At 36.8% G+C, this 19,374-nt stretch overlaps 2 long non-coding RNA genes across 2 annotated transcripts in view; one reads left to right on the top strand and one right to left on the bottom strand.

Moving 5' to 3' along the window:
* The window catches only part of LOC111739857, a 17,556-nt gene extending 17,185 nt beyond the window's left edge, over positions 1-371 (top strand). The window contains exon 3 of the long non-coding RNA XR_002780392.1: positions 361-371. This is a non-coding gene — a long non-coding RNA (uncharacterized LOC111739857). The remainder of the gene's footprint in view (positions 1-360) is intronic.
* LOC111739856 overlaps positions 1-19,374 on the bottom strand; it is a 245,979-nt gene that overhangs the window by 110,044 nt on the left and 116,561 nt on the right. The gene's annotated exons all lie outside the window — the stretch shown is intronic.

Below are 19,374 nucleotides of genomic sequence, written 5' to 3'. Positions count from 1 at the left end.
AACCTTCCCTCTAATATCAGGAACAAGGCAAGGCTGTCCACTTTCACCACTGTTATTCAATATAACATTGGAGGTCCTAGCAAGTGCAATCAGACAAGAGAAAGATATAAAAGGCATCCAAATAGGAAATGAAGCAGTTAAACTCACTATTTGTGGATGACTTAATACTCTTTGTAGAAAACCATAAAGACTCCACAAGAACACTACTAGAAACAATAAGCAAATACAGTAAAGTCTCTGGATACAAAATCAACATTCGAAAATCCATAGCATTCCTATGCTCTAATAATGAAGTGTCAGAAAAAGAAGTAGAAAAAATAATTCCTTTTTTAATTGCAACAAAAAGAATAGAATACATAGGAATAAATTTAACAAAACATGTGAAGTCCCCATATAATGAAAACTACAAGATTGAACAAAAAATCATCAGATTTGTAGGAAAGCACAAAAGATTCCAAACTGCCAAAGCCATCCCGAGAGAAAAATAAGTGAGGCTTGAGGCATCACTCTGCCCAATTTTAAATTATACTACAAAGAGATAGTAATCAAAATGGCATGGTAATGGCAGCAAAACAGACACATGGACCAGTGGAACAGAATCGAGAGTCAAGACTCCAAACTGCCAAAGCCATCCCAAAGTCTTTATATGGGCAAATAATTTTTGACAAAAAAGCCAAAAACACACAGTGGAGAAAGGAAAGCCTTTCAATAAACGATGCTGGGAAAACTGGAAATCCACCTACAAAAGAATGAAACTAGACTGTTGTCTATCACCACACACCAAAATTAACTCAAAATGGATTAAGGACCTGAATAGAAGACCTGAAACAATAAAAAGTATAGAAGAAAACAAAGGAACTAAATACAAGGACCTTGGACTTAAAGAGGATATTATGAATTTGACCTCAAAAGCAAGGAAAGTAAAAGCTAAAATAAATGAATGGGACTACATCAAACTAAAAAGCTTCTGCTTAGCAAAAGAAATTGTCAACAAGGTAAAGAGACAACTATTTGAATGGGAAAATATATTTTCAAGCAACGCCTCCCATAAGGGCTTAATATCCCAAATATACAAAGAACTCATACAACTCAATAACAACAAAAAAACAAATGATCCAATCAAAAAATGGGAAGAGGATCTGAACAGACTTCTCCCTAGAGGACATACAAATGGCCAACAAATATTTGAAAAGATGGTCAATATCGCTAGCTATTGGGGAAATGCAAATCAAAACTACAGTGAGATACCATCTCACACCTCTTAGAATAGTTATAATCAACAGTACAAGTAATAACAAATGTTGGAGAGGATGCGGAGAAAAAGTTAGCAGTGCCATCCAGGAGATGTGGATAGGATTGGGAAGGATACACAGGATCTGCCTGCTCTGTTCCAGAATGTCGCACCAGGCTGCCCTTGCAGGATTGCCACAATGCTGGAAACAATTCCAAGCTGACATCAGTTAAAACCTATCAGCCATTCTGGAAGTTGCCACTACTCACACTATTTTCAACTTGATAATCACTTTTAAGTGACCGCTTCACCTACATAAAAGGATCCGGAAACGGATAAACCACAGAACCCACCCACGAATCAATTACTGGACCCAAAAGATTGTATAACCTCGTATCGTGTTTTCTTTTCTCACTCTTCTAAGTTCCATAGAGCCCATCCTAAGATTGAGAACAAGAAGTTCAAGTCTAATCATGAAAAATTTACAAATAATTACACCTATTTCCAGAGGCCTTCTGTTCCCCTGACTCTGTTGAGGATCAAATATAGAGTAAGTGGTTTCTTGTTCCCTCATTGTCCTTGAAAAAAATATGTATTTTCCAGACAGTTATCCAATCCAGTCAATTAATTTAATTTTTTGCATTGGTTTGAAATAAAAAGGTAATTAGTACACAAAAATCAATGTGTAGCTGTGGGATTTATGGAGAGCCAGCATCTGTTTGTTTTTCCATCTGCAGTCTTGATTTTAGATGTTTTTCACTGCATAGGGGTTAAAAGCATGGAGTCTAAACGCACACTGTCTGAGTTTGAATCCTCATTATCCCAGTAACTGTATAGTTACCTCTCTGTGCCTCAGTTTCCTCATCTATAAAATGAAAATTAAAATGACAACATAGGACTGTTGAGGATTAAATGAATCAATATTTGCAAAGCATGTAGAATAGTGCCTCACACATAATAAGTGCTATGAAATTATTTCTTACTACCCATTTTGTCCCAGTTGGTTTTCTCTTAATACTTCTCCTTATCTCCTTATAGTCACCTCACTCCTACTCTTAAGCTTAACTTGAAGCTTATGTCAAAACAAAATGTTATTGTTGGATCTCTCTTTAGGTAGAGGCTTCATGACTGCTTTAAACCTTGTACTGTTGTAACTTTCTAAAATATTGAGATGGCTGTTGTGATGACTATGTTCAGAAATAGCACAGAGATAAACAGTAGCAGGATCTGAACCCAACCTACCTGCCAGGGAGCTAATGAGAGCTGCAAAACCCAGGCCATAATCATGTCTCAGGTGGTGAAAAAATTTTCTCCTCTTTCTCCACTGGAGGAGCCCAGGGATTTCTCTCACTGACTAAGGTGCAAGTAATGGCATTTTCTAGCTGGCCCCAGGATTATTGCATCTGAAAATATAATTTGAGCTCCATGGCTAAAAAAATGTAATTCGCACTACATTCTATACCATGTTTTCATTGTGCAGACAGTGTTTACATTAAACCGATATAATCAATAATTATTCCTGAAGGACATAATAACGACAGCTTGCATTTATACATTTTATTCTTTGCCAAAATGTTCCTTGACTATTATCTCATTTGTTCCATATGAAAACCTAATAGAATAAGTATTATCCCCATTTATAGAAAAGAAGTTGAAGCCCAAAGAGTCCAATTTGCCCAAAGTCACATAGCTCATAGTGGAGCTGCCTTTCAATACAGGCCATTGAATGTGGTATTCTTTTTACTATGGCTTCAAATAGAGTGTTCTTTTTACTATGGCTTGATGCTGAGCACTGTGAAGAAAGTAAAAAAGTGTAACAAAGAATCTCTACATTTGAGAAACTCACAGTCTAACTGGAAAACAAAATTAAAAGTTAAATAATGATACAAGGAAACAAGACAGAATTTTACATTGTATGGTGTAAAAATGTATTTATGAGTGGGAAAGTAAAGCTCATAGTAAATTTCTGGATATAACCATTACTAGTGGAGCATGGCACTGTTACTTGCACCCTCCCTTCTGTTTTCTGAAAGGGCCGCATGGCCCATTTTCCTACTACGTGAAAGCCTGGGAAAACCAGAGAGATCTGACCTGTCACCTTATACATATGGAAATAGAGATTAGTAAGTATTTACACAGTTTACTAAATATTTTAGTAAATATACTGACTATATTAATATACCAAATTAGTATTAGTAAGCATTTATATAGGTTACTAAATATTATAAATAAATATTACATATTGTGACAATTGCTGTAATGGAAATTGAGTAGTATGCATGCTTTCTAAGAGACTACCAATGGAGAATCGTAATTTAGAAAGCATTCCTTTTTCTTCTGACCTTTACATAGTTGGTGTCTGCCCATCTTATAGATGACAACTTAAATGTCACCTCCTCAGAAGAGCCTGTCTAAATTGATTCCTACTGTTATTCTCCAACAAAGTATTGTATTTATCCTGAACAATCAGATAAAAAAAGGGACTGTGGGTATAAATGTCATAAGGGGGTTTAAAGCTTGTGTTGACAGAACATAGAGATGACCCTTGTGACTGAAGGGTGGGAGAGAGTGACACAAGATGAGATTTAGAAAGGTTAGCAGGGGCCAGACTTCATACAGGCCTTGTGGGCCATGGTTAGGAGTTTGTATTTTATTTTATGAGTAATAAAAATCAGTGAAGAGTTGACAGGTGAGCAAAATGATCCAATTTACATTTTTAAAAATTATTCTCATTTATATATGGAAAAATTTTCTACTCATAAAATGTCTTCTAGGATCACAAGTTACTGACAAACTATATTTACTACTTTATTCTGCCAACAAACTTTAAAATCTGAAGGAAACAGATGATGTTCTATCAAAATATAAATTCCTAAAATTGACTCAATTGACTCAATACCTAAACAATCCAACATCGATAGAATTTGAAAAATATATACTAAAGCTCTACCACTAAAAATGGCACCAGATTCAGGAGATTTGCAAGTAAATTATCTCTAAATTTAGTGACAATATTTCACCATGTTATTCTATTTCAGAGTATGGAGGAAAAAAAAACAAACCAGAAAGCTTCCTAACTCTTCTTACAATTCTATCATAATACTTATGACAAAACTTGATAAAAATATTTCAATAAAGAAAACTAGAACACTTGCAATTAATAAAAATAAAATCTGAAACCAGATATTAAGTCAAAACTAGTAATGTGTTGAAATACTTATATTCTATGACAAAGTAAAGTTTATTCCAGAAAAGTAAGATGTCCCAATTTTAAGAAACATATCAGTATAATTTATTACATTAAAAAAATTTTTTAAATATATGTGATCACATGAACACATGCCAAAAAAAAAAAAAAATGAGATACTGGAACAGAGATTCCTGAGCTTGAAAATATTTGCAGAAGATTTGGCACATGCCTGGAAAATACAAAAGATTCAACTGAAAAGCTAGTGACCCTAATTGGAGAATTTAGTAAGTTAGCTAGATATAAGATAAATATATTAAAAATTAATTATTTCTATATTAGCAGAGATCAGTTCAAAAAGAAAATGGTGTGGAGGGGTGGTATTAGAACCTATTTAAAATAATGACAAAACCTAGAAATACATTTAACATTAAAGATATGACTTATTTAAAATATATAATAAGTGAACAAAAACATTATAATCCTGGGATGTGAAGGTAGAAAGAATTAATAGAATTAAGGAATTTGTCATTCTCAAATGCATAAATTTAATGTAGTAATAATTAGAGTCCCAAAATATGATTTTGGTTTTGAGGATGAGATAGAGGTTGGAACTAGATAAAATATGAGGATGAAGTAGAGGTTGGAACTAGATAAAATAATTCTCAAATTTATCGGAAAAAATAAATACACGATTTTCTTAAAAATTTTTGAAAAAGAATAGCAATAAAGGGATTAACTTGCCAAATATTAAATCTATCATAATGCTGTGTAAAGAAACAATAATAGTCCTAACACAGCATAGGAAAATACTGGCGTATCTCATTTTACTGCTCTTCACTTTATGCTCTTCTCAGATATTTTACTTTTACAAACTGAAGGTTTGTGGCAACCTTGTGTCAAGCAAGTCTATCGGCTCCATTTTTTCAACAGCATCTGCTCACTTCATGTCTCTGCGTCACATTTTGGTAATTCTCTCAATATTTTAAACTTTTTTCATTATTATTATATTTGTTATGGTGATCTGTGACCAGTGATTTTTGAAGTTGCTATTTGAATTGTTTTGGGACACCATAAACCACGATCATATAAGACAGTAAATTTAATCAATAAATGTTTTCTGTGTCCTGACTGTTCCACAAACTGGCAGTTTCCCAATCTCTCTACCTCTTCTCAGGCCTCCCTATTCCCTAAGACACAATGATGTTGAAATTAGGCCAATTAATAACCTTACAAATGGCCTCTACGCATTCAAGTGAAAGGAAGAGTCAACTGATGGGGCAAACTTCATGTCTTATTTTAAGAAATTATCACACTACTTCATCCTAAGCAACCACCACCCTGATCAATCAGCAGCTATCAACATCAAGATAAGATCCTCAACCAGCAAAAAGATTATGACTCACCGAAGATTCAGATGATGGTTAGCAAATTTTAGCAGTAGAGTCTTTTTTAATTAAGATATATACACTTTTTAGACATAATGCTATTGCACACTTAAAAGAATACAGTATAGTGTAAATATAATTTTTATGTGTACTGAGAAACAAAAAAATTCATGCGACTCACTCTATTTTGATGTTCACTTTATTGTGGTCATCTAGAACCAAACCCAAAATATCTCTGAGATATGCCAATATATCAGTGGAATAGAAAACAGGACAAATTGGAGTATATTTAAAAATTTAGCATTTAAAAAAAACAGCATTTTGATTCAATGGGAAAAGATGGATTCTTTAAAAAAGTTGGAGTGGGAACTAGTGGCTACCATATAGAAGAAAACAATGTTAAATCCTAAAGTATATGTCACGTATAAGGAAGTAAATGAGAAAAAAACTATCTATTTTAAATAGTAAAATATTTTTATAACCTTGAGATGTAGATCTTCCTAAACAAGAAACTCAGATGCCATAAAGGGGAAAAAGAGAATACTGACCACATACAAATCAGAAGTTTCCCTATAAAAAATGAAACCATAAACAATGTAAAAACACTGTAAAAGAGTGAGACAAAGAGTTAATATTTCTAATATAATCCATACATTTCTGGAATATTAGATGAATGGAGAGGGAAATGATTGTTTCATGTTTTATGTTTTCTAAGTGTTGAAATTATGGGTGACTTTTCCTTGTTGAGATTATTCAGTAGTTTCCAAATAAAACTAAGAATAATTGCATTGGAGGTAGAACTGTGTTGAATTAAGGAATCAAAGAGAATTGAGAAAGTAAAAGAAAGTAGTGGCAGGAAATAGTGAAAGTGAGAAGAGATATTTCTTAAGTTGCAGACATTTTTACATCTAGAAGAAAAAGAACCAGTAGAAGAAAGAAATGAAAGATACAATAGAGGGAGGGAATGAGACCCAAAACAGAGGGTGAGGAATTTTACCTCGAGATAATAGAGAGCCTTCCTCCTATGAGACATGAGAACAGATACAATCTGCCATAGAAAAGTTTTAAGGCAGACAGGAAGAGAATGCCTTTCTGATGATGGTCCCTATTTTCTCTTTGAAGAGGGAAAGACTATGAACACATGCTGGCTGAGAATGAGAAGAATGAAAGGGATAGAATTCCTAAAGAAAGTAGTACATTTTAAAATAGCTGCTGTGGGGAAAAAGAAAACAAGCTGACTAAAGACAAGTAAGAAATTTTCCGAGCTATGTGGAAGGCCTGGCTGAAGTTTGTATTAATGCCAATCTGGTTAGTCATCTAGTTTTCTCTATATAGTATTCTTAAGACATGGAGCAGAACACCAACACTGGAAGAAGGATGCACCTAGAGTGAAAGATTAATTGGGTAAATGTGATGAACATGCAAAGAGTGAAAGGAATTGAGTACGTTACTAGGATTATCAGTGAAATCCAGGCCTGGTGGGGAAAGAAGTGAAGACAGAAGGACCATATAAATCAAACAGTGGCTCCGGGAGGCGGGAAAAAAAATGGTGTAGATGATAGAGGCTCTGTTCATCCCTCTGGCAACCAAATCAAAGTTGTGACAGACACAAGGAGCAAACAGCAAGGAAAAATTGCCTGAGATCTAGATGAACTAGCCATATAATTAGGGAGAATCTAAGAAATCACCCTGCAACAGCAGAAGGTAGGATGGGGTGAGGACACAAGGCTGCCTGTTACTCAGCAGCTGAGTGGGACGGAGGCTGCGGCAGCTGCAGACGCCTCTTAAAGGGGCAGTGTCTGTGAGTGGATTTTTGCAGGGACTAACCTGCTTGCTCTGAGCACCAGTGCCGGTTTGGATGTGCAAGAGGCACCAGAAACTTACAAGGGGACACTGAGTTGTCGGAGTGAGGGCCAAGGCATGACTTGCTCTGTACAGAAGTGCCAGCAGTATCCATTGTACCTCTTTGAGCTCTCCCCTCTCCAAGTACATGGACTCAGCACCGCCACAGCAGAGACATCATCAAATTGGATAACAGAGGTTACTCCACCTAAAAGATTCTCTGAAACTCCACCTCCCCCAACTCACAGCCCCAACCAAGCCACATATCCTCCGTAAGTCAGGTGCTCATTGCTGAGACTCACACTGGAAGAGGCAGCTGGCCTCGGTTTCTGGTGTGGCCTTTTGAGGCAACTATAAGCACAGCATCTGTGGATTGCTTGCTGAATCTTAACAGGTGGCCCCAGAGGGGGCACAGGCTTGGGCTAAATTTGGCCTGCAGCTGAACTCCTCTCAAGACTGTGCCACTGGACACCTACTACACAAAACCGCACTATTAAGACCGGGAGACAGGAGCTTTGTTTAGTACATAGAAACAGACAGAGAAAGGCAGGCAAAATGGGAAGACAAAGAAGAAGAAACCATATGAGAGAACAGAACAGCAATACAGAAATAATAGAGTCAAGCAATCTAACAAATGCAGAGTTCAAAACACTAGTTATAAAGATACTCAATGAACTTATGGGAAGTGTAGATAAATTCAGTGAGAATTTCAGCGAAGGGATAAAAAACATAAAAATGGAAATGGAAATTATAAAAGGGAACCAGTCAGAAATGAAGAACACATTATCTGAGATGAGAAGTATATTAAATGGAATAAACAAAGTGAATAAAGAAGGGGATCAAATGACATATACACAGGATGGGAAAGCCAAGGACACTCAATCAAAATGGCAAGAAAAAAAAGCCAAGACAATAATAATAATTTAAGAAGCCTGTGGGACACTATTAAAGGTAAAATTATCCATGTCATAGGGATACCTGAAGAGGGAGAACAGGAAGTCGAATATATATATTTGAAGAAATAATGATGGAAAACTTCCCTAACTTGGTGAAGGAAATGGACATAAAACCCCAGGAAGCTCAGAGAGTCCCAAGAAAGAGGAACCCAAAGAGACCCACACCAAGACACATCATAATCAAAATGCCAAAGGTTAAATACAAAGAGAGAATCTTAAAAGCAGCAAGAGAAAAAGCAGATAGTTACCTACAAGGGAACACCCACAAGACTGGCAGCTGATTTCTCGAAAGAAACTATGCAGGACAGAAGGGTTTGGCACAAAATATTTGATGTGATGAAGACCCAGGATCTACAACCAAGAATACTTTATCCAGCAAAGCTATCATTTAGAGTATGACAGATAAAGAGCTTCCCAGACAAAAATAAGCTAAAGGAACTTATCACCACCAAACCAGTATTGCAGGAAATGTTGAAGGGACTTCTTTAAAAAGAAAAAACATGTATCAAAAACAGGAATAAAGAATAGTAATAACTATATTCCTATCAACTGCCTCAAATGGAAAAGAATGAAGTGCTCCAACCAAAAAATAGAGTGGCTGAATGGATAAGAAAACAAGACTTACAAGAGACTCACTTTAGATTAAAAGACATACAGACTAAAAGGAAGGGGATGGAAAAAGATATTTTCTTGATGGACCTAGAGGGTATTGCGCTGAATGTAATGAGTGAGATAAAGACAAATATCACATGATTTTACATACATGTAGAACCTAAAGAACAAAATCAACAATGACAACAACAAAAGAGGAAATAAACTCATAGATATAGAGAATATTTAGAGGGATACTAGATGGGAGGGGAGTTGGGGTCCAAAGAAGGCAAAGGGATTAAGAAGTTTAAATGGATAGTTGCAGAATAGACGTGGTGATGTAGAGTGTAGCATGGGGAAGATGGTTAATAATGTTGTAATAAATATGTAAGAGGGAAGAGGGGTACTAGATTTAGTGGGGTGATCACTTTGCGAGTTATGTGGATCTCTGATCACTATGCTATACAACTAAAACTGGTATATTATTGTATGCCAACTATAAGTGAAAAAAAAATCCTCATTGAATTATACAATGTAATACAAGCAACTAATTGTCTATTATATTTCAATAAAGACAGAAAAATAAAACAGTGGCTTCCAAAATTTATTATGTATAGGAATCATCTTCAGAGGAATTCAAGGAACATTCTCTAAAAAATGCTAATATAGAAGAATAGAGGTGCACAGAAGAAGAAACTTGAAGTTTCAAAGAGTCAAAAATGTGGTAGAAGTAAGAAAATCTTGAAAGAAACTGGGCACGGGTGTGGCTTAGACCTTGGCTTATTTTCAGCAGAAGAAGAGAGTTGGAGTTTTTTCAAATGCTGCTGCCATACACTAGATATCCTTCTCTTCCTTAATTTCTCTATTTAAAAAATGAAGATGCTATTTTTCCTTCCTTGTATTTATTTAGTTAAGGGTTAAGTGCCACTATTGAAGAGTTTGAGACTTTCTAAGCCTACAAAAAAATGTTAAGTCACTTGAGCCTGAGAAATGATTAGATAATATACGCAGGAGGCTTTACAACCTATCAGTTTTTATCATTGGAGAGCAGGTAGGATTTTGTTTGTTTGTTGTGGTCTTGCTTTTTTGAAATATGGTTAACTAATAGGGGCCTGTCAACTTGATGGATGCCCAGATAGCTAGGTAAAATATTATTCCTGGGTTTATTTTTGGAAGAGATTAGCATCTTAGTAAAGAAGATGCCCTCACCAATGCAAGTGGGCATCGGCCAATCAATTGGGGGGTATGAATAGCACAAAAGATGGAGGAAGGGAAAATTTGCTCTCTGCTTGAGCTAGAAAAGCCATTTTCTCCTGGTTCTTGGGTCTTCTGTCTCAGACTGAATTACCCATCAGCTTTCTTGTTCTCCAGTTTGCAGTGGGTAGATTATGGAGCTTCTGGGCCTTCATAATCCTATGAGCCAATTTCTATAATAAATCCTCTTTTTCATTGGTTGTGGAATGTGATGTTCCTTTTCAGAAATTTCAGTGCCAGTATTGTTCCCTCAGGCCAGTAATTCCCAGGCTTTGATATTTTAGTTTAGTGGTTACCATTATATTTGTTTTCTTAGTGAGAAAATCTAAGCATTTGGGGCCCTGGTTCAAGGTTATGTGATGAGGGCATGGACCCCAGCCCTGAACTCACTAACAAACTTGAACCATAATTCAGGAGCAGTGGTTGAGCCAGGAGACAAGATGGGGCCAAATTCATGGCTTTACTATTCAGAGAACTTTCCAAACACACTTCAACCTTTCGACAATGACCCAATTTCTTTGTTTCTTAACCCGGAATTGTATGCAGCGTTTTTTGTTTTTTGTTTTTTTCTTGTTTAAAGTATTATCCTACATGATCATAGGCACTGGGATTGTCAGTCACAATATCTTACTAGTTCATCTGCATTTTGTCTCTCAGTCCAAGACTTTCCTTTTCATTTCTTTAACCCGCTGAGGAAATATGAGCCAGTTAACATCACCATGGATCATCCCATCACTGTTTATAGGAGCAGACAATATAAATTAAGGCCCCAAACAGTTTATCCCTACACTTAATTTTCATAGACTCTGCCTTTAGCCTTCCTGCCCCATCTAAGGGGGAAGTAGAGTTAGCTAAGACACATTTCTGAAGGTCACAGCCCAAGGACACAGCTCACAAAATTGAGGTTAAATAATATTATGGAATGCTTCCCCTCCCTCGCATTTTACCGTCAGCACTGACACCAGTATCACAAGAGTGGCCAGTATCTTCAGTATCACAAGAGTGGCCTGTAGCTGAAAGACCTGCAAGATACAGAATCTCTCTAAGAAACAGTACTTAGAGAAGCCCAAAGTTCACAGGGGAGACAAACAAGGATACAAGAATTTGAAGTCTCTGGTACTTACAGTTACACAAACATTAAACACAATCTAATTTATACTGTGGGCTCCCCTAGTTCTCAGTCCTTTGTGTTTGGACTAACCAAGCTTTCCTAGGCCTCCAGCTTGCAGATGGTAAATAGGAGGACTTCTCAGCATCCTTAATTGCATAAGTCAATCCCTCACACTCTCATAATAAATCTCTTGAAAAAAAATTATATATATCTGTCTTCTGTTTCTCTGGAGAACCCTGACTAGTATGGAACCTCTTATACTTTCAAGTAATAGCCATATTAAGGACAAATCTATGGTGCAATATTGATCAGGACATGCCAGAGGCTCTATAAATTAGTAAGATAGAATTGAAATTTTCATATTCTAAATGAATTGAAGAACCCTTGGATGTTCTTCTAGTCTACTTCTTGATTTCTCTACCTCTTCATACACCTATATATCTATTATTGTTAAGCAAAAGATGATTAAATATCAACCCCCCTCCCCATTTTCTAGGCAGAAATTGAAATTATTCCATTCTAAGGCATTACAATTTAAAAAATGACAGCCCAGCTATCTAGGATAAAGTACTTTTGGAAATTTAAAATTAATATATCCTCTCTTTTCTTGAGGTATCTCCTCTCCCCAGTCTGTTTGGAGGTAATGGCCTTATGAAGGTGAAACAAACAGGACCATTAAAGCAAAGTCTTCTCTTCCCAAGGAGATTTGACCTAAATAAAATTATTCTCTCTAATGTCCTGGAAATTAGAAAAGTTCTGACTTTCCTTAACCAGTTCCCCGGTACTCTGGAGAACTTTCTGGTTCTCCTCATACTCAATATATTCCTAGAAAGATTTTTTCCTTCTTGTGCATTTAAACAATGATACATAGATATTCTAAAATTTTGTAGGCATATAAGCACATTTAAATTAAAAGAATGGTCATGCTTTTTCCCTCCAGTAAACATATTTTGAGTACCTCCTATGTGTATAGCACTACAGAGAAATATAAAAAAAAAAAAAAAGACATAAGGTATTGCTCTGAATGGAGCACAGTCAACAAGAGATGCAACATATAAGTATGTAGCATTTCGCTCAGAGAAAAACAGAAATGACTTTAGGTATTTCAACAAATATATATATTTTTTTATAATGAAGCAACATGTTCATTGGTATTGATACAAAGACTTACATCGGTCTTTTCTTAAGAGAAAAATTACAAAGTATTCAAGTTACAATTTTTAGATAATCTTTCTACATTTGAGACTCAGATTGTAAAAGGTCAGTGTAACCCCATCACGACATTTCTTTATAAAGTTTAGAAGTTACTGGCTTTGTGGCTTTTCAGAATATGAGCATCTAGGGTTTTGCCCCTTTGGCGTCTGAGAATAAAAATTTAAATAGTGAATTGGTTACACCTGTGGTAGAAGCATTGATAAAACAAATAGGGGTGGTAAAGCCACCCAGAGATTAACCAAATCAAGAAGCCACTACCTCATCTAGAAGGACAGGGAAGGAGGTGTTAATGGAACCCCAGAACCCAGAAACCTCAGAACAGATGCAGCCTCTGCTGGAAACTAGAAACACACTCAGAAGCAGAGAAAGAAAGGGGTGGGGGCAGGGATTTCCATTCTTCTGCCCTCCACTATCTGTCCAGACAAATTTAGTTGAAGTGATAGTAAGAGAGCCATAGAAATGAAGGGTGAGGAATGGACCTGAGAACAAGTAAGAAATGATTGGTATGTGAAGCAATGGTCCTTATAGGTAACTACAGTCTGTATTCTTGTTTTGGCATTTCAAAGTAAGTTTCCAGGAGCCCTATACTTGCAAGGGATCTTCACAGTCACATGTACGTCCTGAAAACTAGATTGCTCCATCCAGATTTGATTATGCCTTTTCTATATATCCCATCAGCTCTTATATACTCAACTGGCACAGTTGACAAAGTTTGACACATGTTCATTAGTGATTTTTAGGATGTGAATATTTTGTCTCTTATGTATATTATAAGCCTCTCTCAGCCCATATAGTATCTCCCTCTGCAACTTGCATCCATCCCCTACACCCTCACTCTTGCTCTAGACACCTGGGATTTTTAAAGTTTAAGCCTGTATTTCAAGAGACTAGCCTAAGGTAATACTTCATGAAAAAATTTTTCTATGGCCAAATAAATTTGGGAAAAGCATATGTTGTTTTTATCTTAGAGATTTGCAATGAAAGTTGGTTAATTTAAAGACTCAGAGAAGTTCTCCAGGGTTTCTGAAGTTAATTGAACACAAAACACTTTTGTTCTTATAATGTCTATTAATACCCCATGAATACACTTTGATAAACACTGATTCAGATGATGTCACCACAATGTCAATCTCAGCATCAGTAGTATTTATTGTTCAGGGCATTGTGTAAGGTACTGCTAGAGATACTGGATTGTAAGATACAATCTATTCCCACAGATGATTATAATAAAGTTGAGTCAGAACATATAAATAAAGAGATAAATAATAATTTAAGGCACCATGGTGTAAGTACCAAATAGGTGGTCCAAACGAAAAGTGCAGCAAGGATGCATAGAAGGCAGGATTGTTGTGAGCTAAGTGGTTGGGGAAGGTTCTAGAAGAATATAAGTCTTGAGTTAATCAATCCTTTGTAGGAAACATACACACACACACACACACACACACACACACACACACACACACGCAAAAATGTGGATGGCAAATCCGGGAAAAATAAGAGGACTAGTTTAGAGTTATTCAGGTAGGGTCAGAGTGTAACATACCTCGCTTCAGTTTCTATGATAAGGATCTGGATCATCAATAAGGAGCATTATTATGCAGGTCCAGGGAGCTACCGGAGGTCTTTGAGTGAAGAGGGAACATCTCAGAGGTAAGTATGTTTATAGAAAATTGTGCTTCCCTCTGTATTTAGAACAAAAGTATTCAAAAAAGGCTTCCTGCTTTGAGCTTTGTCTTAACCTAGCCTCCCCCGCAAAAGCATACTCTAAAACAAGGCCTGGTGTACGAGTACTTTATTTTGGGATGTGATCCCAAGGACCCAGAGGAGGAGACTGGGATGAGTATAAGCGAGAAGAGGAGAAGCTAGTCTTTCAAGTTGTTTACCTCTGTGAGCAACTGAGGCTTGATCCCCTTGGGACCCTCTCAGAGAAACATGAAGAATGTATCTCAGAATTATTAACCCAAGAGATGAAAGAGAGAAAAATTTATCTGCCAACTCCTATCCCCCATTAAACATCTGTTAGTTTGCATATGCTCCAGAATGCCCAAATGAGTTTCTGTAGGCATCCCACTTTGTGCAAGCAGTTAAGCCGTGGGGCAGAAAGTAAGAAATACACAGCGAGGCTGATACGGTGTTGTCAAGTTACACCTATGTGCAGCTGGTGATCTCAGCAATGGCTGGAGTAAAAAGTGGGATCCAAAAGAATGTCTGCATAAAAAGTGTCTGATAAAAACTTCAAAGGAAGATCAATCCAGCCCAACACCATATTTCCAGGTTCCTACATATTCCCTTTTCTTAAATTCTTTGCACCATGATTCTTGTACAAATGATCAGCTCCAGGATTTTTAGCATTGTTCTTTTCCCCTCTTTCCATTTACCCTTATTTTTTAAAGAAACAGAAAAGAAAGAAAATAAAAATAGCCAAACTATAAGGAATATGTTTGTTTCAAATTATTTATACAAAAAAAAAAATCATTTTTCAAAACTATTTAAAAAGGTACACTTGAGGGCAAAAAGACCACCAGAAGTTCCCAGATAAGATGTGCATGCTCTGTAGGCAAGAACTAACTTGTATGAGAAAATTTTCAATACATTTTTACACTTCTAGGACAGTTCTGCATCTCCAATCAGAACAAACAAAAATACTAAGGTCATTGTCCTGATCATCACTCTAGACGAGGTCTTCTTTGGCAGAAGCCATTCTTGGAGAAGTGGTTCTTTAGAACTGCCACAAATCAGCAATATTCATCATCTAGTCATTCAACAAATATTTGTTGAGGACCTACTATGATCCAGGTACTGTTCTAAGCTTTGGGGATAAAATTTTAAACAAACAGACCAAGTCTCTGCCTTGTGAAAGTTATAATCCAGTTTCAGGGAAAACATATACAAATAAATATATAATATGTTGGATAGTGACAGAGTTATGAAAAAAAAAACAATATTAGGGAATAAGAGATTGCCAGGTGAGGAGTGGAAAGAAGGATATTATTTTGCATGTATTGGGAAATGTGAAATTTTCAGAGAGGCATGAAGGAAATGAGGGATGAGCCATATGGATATAAGGGGAAGAAACATGCCAGATGCGTAAAAGAAGTGCCAAGATCCTGAGGCAAGGTATGCTTGGCTTGTCCATGGAAAAGCAAGGAGACCAGTGTAACAAGAGCAGAGTGGGTGGGATAGAAAATGAAATGAGAGGGGACAGAGAGGTATGACATAGGACCTTGTGGAGATGACGAAGGGCACTGGAGATCATCATAGAATGATTGGCTTTTACTCTGATTGAAACAGGAAACCATTGAAGGATTTTGAGCAGAGAAGTCACATCAATTTTATCAATTGCATCCATTTTAAAGAATCATTCTGATTGCTATGAAGAATAAATGTAGTGGGGCTGAGGTAGAGGTGAGGAGGCCAGTTAGGAGGCTAGGCAAGAGATGATGATGGCCCAGATGAGAATGACAGCAGTGGGGCTCCTGAGAAATGGTAGGGTTCTAATTACATTTTGAACATAGAGTTGACAACATTAGATGACGAATTGGATGTGTAGTATAAGAGAAAGTGAGGAGTCAAAAATGACTCCAAAGTTTTTGGCCTGAACAACTAAAAGAAGGGAGTTGTTCAAGGAGGATTGCAAGCTTGGTTTCAGAAAGAATCAAAAGCTCAATTTAGGGCATGTGAAGTATAAGATATTTAATAAACAAGTGGGAATGTCAAGTAGGCAGTTGAACGCAGGCAGGCAGGCAGTTCTCTCTCTGCACAATTTCGAAATTATGCACAAATTTCAGTTACCATGGTTTCATTAAATAACATCAGTCCTCTAATGAATTCCACTTACTCACAGTACATTAAATGTGAGTGACAGCAAACAATATAACTTCCCTGCTTCCTCAGCCTGTAAATAACAGATGCATAATCAGTGACCAATCACGTCACTTCTTTCAGAGCCTGCTTGTGATTGGTCACTGTGCATCACTTATTCAGTTCCCACAGACAGAAAAGTGTGTTATCGTGTTGCCTCCTGGTCTCCCAGTGATAAACCTATATGACATTCCACCAGAATGGGTACTCAAAAGAAGAAATTGGCCAATAAAGATGAACGTGTAGCAAAGAAAAAAGTGGTAACACTGAAAGTTAGTTCTTACCTACAGAGCATGCACATCTTATCTGGGAACTTCTGGTGGTCTTTTTGCCCTCAAGTGACACAAAGAGGGAGAATGGTTGTAACAAAAGATTAAGATGTCCCAGAGGAGGTAATACTGGCAAAAAAAAGTTCACATTAGAGAAACTCCTGGAGATATTTCACAACAATGAAAGCACAAAGGCTAAAATGTTAGAAGTTAATTCAACCTTAAAAAAAAACTATGACAATTCACCGAGGCATAGAAAAGTTGCTCACTCCATACCTTGTTACACAACATGAAGACAAGCACGGTTCGACCTGCTTTGATAAGTATTTTACAAAGTAATAGAACACTAATTCTCAATGTTTCTAATGTTTTATTTAGTGTAAACTAAGTAAATATTTGTTTTTTAATACTAGTTTGTATTTATTCATTTCCCTATATATTTATAATTGACAGTAAGTCTTTAATTTGGACATTTTAAAGGTTCCAGAACAATCATATTTTTCCCATTGGTTATTAAAAATGCTGCATAGTTTTAGCTCACATGATTGTTACACACTACTGTGAATTTGGAGTATAGGAGAAGAGGTCCAGGCTGGAGACATAAATATTTGAATTTTTAGCGGATAGACAATATTCCAGGATGAGATCACAGGGAGAACACATGTAGATGAAGAAAAGGTCTAAGGACTGAGCTCCAGGGAACTGCAATAATTAGACATAAAGGAAAGGAGGAAGAATCAACAAAGAAGGCTGAGAGGGAGTGGCTAATGAACTAGAAGGAGAACTGGGAGGTGTCCCAAAGCCAATGGGAGTTTTCAAGGAAAATAATCAACTAAGCTGCTGGTTAGACAAGTGAGACAAGATCTAGGAATTGACTGTGCATTTGGCAATATAAAGGTTGTGGGTACCTTGACAAGAGCTGTTTCAGTAAAGTGATCCAATGAGAGCCTGATTAAAGTGAATTCAGGAGAGAATAGGAGGAGAGGAAATGGAACAATAACTACAGGCAACCCCTCTGAGAATTTCTGTAGGGCGTGGCTGGAATAGATGTGAGCGCAGGGAACTCTTTTTAAGACTGATGCTGTCACAGAACCTTTGTATGCTGAGCAACATAATTAACAAGAGAGTTAATGCCAGGAGATGTTGATGCCAGGAGAAGAGACAATTATCAAAACAATGTCCTTGAGAGAGGGTAATATCTTGCACACAAGTGGGGTTTACCCTGGATAGGAACAGGGCCTAACGAGAGGGCCAGACTCTTGACCTCTTTCAGGATTCAGTTGCCTCAACTATAAAATGAAACTGGACTAGACAAAAGTTTCTCGAAGTGTGGTCCGCAGAGCAGCAGTATCAGCATCACCTGAGAACTTATTAAAATGCAAATCTCAGGCCTCATTTAAGACCTACCGAATCAGAAATTCTGAGGTGGGCCCAACAACCTGTGCTTTAAGGAGCCCCCCTGGGGATTCCAATGCCCCCTAAGATTTAGGACCAGTGGATTAGATGATCTTTAAAGTATAGTCTGGCTCTAACATCTGTGAATCTATGCTTTAATAATCCGTTCCTGCCAATATCTACTTAATAAGTTTTTATAATATTTTAGTACTATTTTTGAGTAAAAAGTTTATAAAAACAAGCTGTTTCCTAATTTTTGTCAGTCAGCAAAAGCCAAACGTCTGTGTCAGCCTCCACAAACGATGTTTAAGATACATAACAACGTTTAAGATACATAATGATATTTATGTATCTTAAAATCATGTTCTTAACCATTTCTAACACAATTTTTTCAGGGTAGAGTGTACAATTTAGCTTTGAGGGCATTGATAAAGCTTATATGTTTTTCCTGTCATTTTGGTACTATATGTATAATTTTTAATGAAAAATCTTTGGGAATTAAAAGCCTCTGCTCTCAAGTTGTTTGGCACTGTTTTGTACTGCTTGAAGTGCATTCTTATTCCCCAGAGGCAGAGCAGACAAGGAAAGACAGGTGACATTAATCCGCCCTACACTGTTGTTCTTTGTGAATTTGGGTCTCTCCAGCCACACACTTGGAGGAAATTCCATACAAACAGAGGAAGCCAAACTCTTTCTGGGAGAACTTAGTAGCTGACTTACTACATTCGACATTGATGCCTACAAAAGATAAAACCTGGGAAAAGACCACAGGTCCCATTCTCCATTGTTGCTGCCCGGGCCCAGGGTGTATGTCTGAAATTTCCCTGGGTGTGGGGGGGTGCCACCAGAGTGCAGCTGCCTGTGCAGGATTGCTGATGTTTACAGTAGCAAGTTAGTCCTGCTTTATGCCAAACCATGTTGTTTCTTGTTTTAAAGATGAGAACAATTCCTTCTCTCCCCAGTCCATTGTTCTTTGGTTTACTAGACTTTCAGGAGCAGGAAGCAGTAAATTATTAAAGAAAAACGTGTAAATCTCACTAGGGTGTGCTCCTTGACTTTGTATGAAATTTAGCA

The sequence above is a fragment of the Pteropus vampyrus genome, unplaced genomic scaffold (assembly GCF_000151845.1).
Source record: "Pteropus vampyrus isolate Shadow unplaced genomic scaffold, Pvam_2.0 Scaffold55, whole genome shotgun sequence".
Taxonomy (NCBI): domain Eukaryota; kingdom Metazoa; phylum Chordata; class Mammalia; order Chiroptera; family Pteropodidae; genus Pteropus; species Pteropus vampyrus.
The sequence above is the reverse complement of the archived record's forward strand: the minus strand, read 5'-3'. Positions and strand labels throughout refer to the sequence as shown.